This window comes from Hemiscyllium ocellatum, unplaced genomic scaffold, assembly GCF_020745735.1.
Source record: "Hemiscyllium ocellatum isolate sHemOce1 unplaced genomic scaffold, sHemOce1.pat.X.cur. scaffold_427_pat_ctg1, whole genome shotgun sequence".
NCBI lineage: Eukaryota > Metazoa > Chordata > Chondrichthyes > Orectolobiformes > Hemiscylliidae > Hemiscyllium > Hemiscyllium ocellatum.
Window position 1 is genome coordinate 398,365 of NW_026869048.1, and position 3,542 is coordinate 401,906.

The 3,542-nt window shown below is 43.9% G+C and overlaps 1 non-coding gene across 1 annotated transcript; it reads left to right on the plus strand.

The window, feature by feature from the left end:
- Window positions 1-1,944: 1,944 nt before the first annotated feature.
- Window positions 1,945-2,108, plus strand: LOC132813661 (U1 spliceosomal RNA). Its single transcript, XR_009644129.1, has one exon. It is a non-coding gene; the product is annotated as a U1 spliceosomal RNA (small nuclear RNA).
- The last annotated feature ends 1,434 nt before the right edge of the window (window positions 2,109-3,542 follow it).

The following is a 3,542-nucleotide window of genomic DNA, read 5'->3' on the forward strand; positions in this document are numbered from 1 at the left end:
AATCGTGAAAAATGGTGTCAATGGATACAGCAAGAAAGAGATCCGTTGGTAAACCCATACGGAGATAGATTTTAATCCAGACAAGTGTGAGGTGATGTATTTTGGGAGGTTCATTGCAAGAGGAATGTATTCACTAAACCGAAGGCCTCTCAGCAGCATTGATGTACACAGGGATCTTCAGGGGCAAGTTCACAGCTCCCTGAAAGTGGTGAAGGAGGTGGATGGCAGGCTTGCCTTCTTCTGTCAGGGAAGTGATTATAAAACTGTCATTAGGCCACCTTTGGGGTATTGTGTGCTGTTTTGATCACCATATAAAAAGGAGGATGTGGAGGCTTAGTGCAGTGAGAGAAAAGGTTTACAAGGATGTTGCCTGGATTGGGAGAGGTTGGAAAGACTTGGATTTTTGTCTTGTGAAAGTCAGTGGCTGCGGGTGATCTGAAAGGCTCAGAGTGAATAATCTGAATCCTTTTCCACGGTGAAAATGGCAAATACTAGAGGCCATAGATTTAAGGGGAGTAGGGGCAAGTTTAAAGGAAATGAAAACTGAAACAACTGCAGATGCTGTAAACCAGAAACAAAAACATTTTAGGGAAATGTTCAGCAGGTCGAGCAGCTTCTATGAAGATAAATTAAAGTTAACGTTTCTGAGGAAGGGTGACCAGACCCGAAACATGAACTGATTTTTCTTCACAGATGCTGCATGATCTGCTGAGCATTTCCAATAACATGTGCAAGTTTAAAGGCAGTTGTGTTGGCAATTTTCTTGTGCAGAAGGTGGGTCAGTGACTGGAATGTACTTGCCTGAGAGTTGGGAAAAGCAGAAACAATCACAACGTTTAAGAGGCATTTGGGCAGACACATAAGCAGACATGGGTTGGCAGAGATATGGATCATGTACAGGCAGATGGAATTAGTTTGGAATAGCTTCATGAACCACACAGACATGGTGGGCCGATTATTCTGGTGCTACACTCTTCTGTTTTCCAGGCTGTAGAATGTGTGGAGGAGAGTTAATAATTTGAGTGGAATATGTCTCTTCATGAGAACACACAATAAGTTCATTCATTTTGAGAGAAGCAATGTAGAAAGTCAATATATATTTGAATGGCACAGACACAACGTGCAGGACAGCAGGAATGGGGGACAATGTGCACCACTTATTAAAGGAGAGAAAACATAAAGTGTTTTGAGTAAAACAAATGGGATGCTGGGCTTCATTAATGGGGGAATGATAACAAACTCATGGAAAAGATGCTGACCATTGACAAAGCTCTAGTTAGGTCACAGTCAATCATTGCATCCAATTCTGGTCAACAGATTCCTGGTCAGAACGAGGAAGTTAAAATACCATAGAGGGGCCTGTTCCATACCTTTTGTTTCTCTTTCAGGACACTGTGGGGTATCAAGGGTTAAACATTCCCTTGCCAAAGGCCATATTTCATTAACTGAATGCCTGTACTCTTTCAATACAGACAGAACACCTCAGAAGGGGGGAGGCTGACAATATCTCAAAATAGAACCTCTTGCAGCCACACATGTGGATTCCCCCGTAACCCCAGACAGAGGAATTTGCCCTTTCCAGACAAGACTGAGAGCCCTGGGCACAACCCTGTTAAACTGCCTCCCGCTCCCATTGTCTTACCTCCCCTCCATATTAGCATAGGTAAGTGAATCCCCCATTTACTGAAGGAAGAACCCTCCAGCCTTAATCTCTTCCCATCAACACATAATCATGAACAATACGATAATCAGTTTCTGTAATCCATTCATACGTTAACGCAGGACATCGCCATTCATCAAGCTTTGTAAGGTCATAATTACCAGCTTTAAACTATGTAATGACAATCGCCCATGTGACTGATATGTCTTTGTCTAATTCCTATTAAATATACTGTCTCTGTGGGTAAGGCAGAGATTCGTGAAGAAGAGTCTCTACAAGTCTCTATACTAACCTGGCAGGGGAGATACCATGATCATTGCGGTGGCGCTCCCAGGACGAGGCTATCCCATTGCACTTCGGGTGTGCTGACGCCTGCGATGTCACCAAATGCGGGATACTCAACAGCAAAATTTGTGGTAGTGGGGGTCTGCGTTCTCGCTCTCCCCTTGTGGGCGGCACGGTGGCACAGTAGTCAGATGGGGAAATGGGCTGAGGAGTGTCAGATGGAGTTTAATTTAGATAAATGTGAGGTGCTGCTTTTTGGAAAAGCAAAGCCTAGCAGGACTGATAGACTTAATGGTCAGGTCCGAGGGAGTGTTACTGAGCAAAGTTTCCTTACAGTGTAGGTTCATAATTCCTTGAAAGTAGAGTCGCAGGTGGATAGGATAGTGAAGGTGATTGGTATGATTTACATTATTGGTCAGAGCAGTGAGTACAGGAGTTGGGCAGTCATGTTGTGGCTGACAGGACATCGGTTTGGCCACTCTTACAATATTGAGTGCAATTCTGTTCTCCACCTATCAGAAGGATGTTGTGGAACTTGAAAGGTTCAGAAAAGATTGGTGGCAGAATATTCTTTAAAGGGTAGAATAACCAGTGGGAGGTCATTGGACATTGGTACCAATGACACAGGAAGAGAAAAAGATAGGTCCTGATGAGAGAATATAGCAAATTAGCCTGGAATATAAAAAAGTAGATACTCGGTTGTAATATCTGAATTACTCCCAATGCTACATGCTAATGAGAGTAGGAATAGCAGGATGGAGGAGATGAATGATTGGCTAAAGATCTGGTGTAGGGCAGAAGGATTCACATCTTTTGGTCATTGAATTCTCCTCTGGAGTAGAAGTGACTTGAATAAGAAGGATGGATTGTCCCTGAATTGGAAGGTGACTAATATCCAGGCAGGAAGATTTGCTAGTACTACTCGGGCGGCATTAAACCAGTGAGGGAGTGGGGGTAAACCTAAAGAGATAGTGAGAAAGGAGGTAAGTCTGAGGCTGGTACAGTTCAGAAATCAAACAGTCAAGGCAGAACGCGGTAGAACCGAGCAGTTACACTGCATTTACTTCAATGCAAGAGGCCTGACAGGGAAGGCAGATGAGCTCAGGTTATGGTTTGAACATGGGACTGGGATATCATCGGTATTATAGAAATATGACTCAGGGATGGATGTGACTGGCAGCTGTATGTTCCAGGGTATAGATGCTATAGGAAGGATAGAAAGGGGGACAAGAGAGGAGGACGAGTGGTGTTTTTGGTTAGGGATAGCATTAGAGTTGTGCTTGGGGACGATATTCATGGGAGTAAGTTCAGTGAAATTATTTGGACGGAACTGGGAAATAAGAAAGGATTGATCACCTTATTGTTAATATCTGCGTGTGTTTCATCTGATTGCTCTGGTTTCCTCCCACTATGTAAAGATGTGCAGGTTAGGTGGATTATCCAGGCTGAATTACCCACAGTGTTCAGGGATGTGCAGGTTGGGTGGATTATCCAGGCTGAATTGCCCACAGTGTTCAGGGATGTGCAGGTTAGGTGGATTATCCAGGCTGAATTACCCACAGTGTTCAGGGATGTGCAGGTTGGGTGGATTATCCAG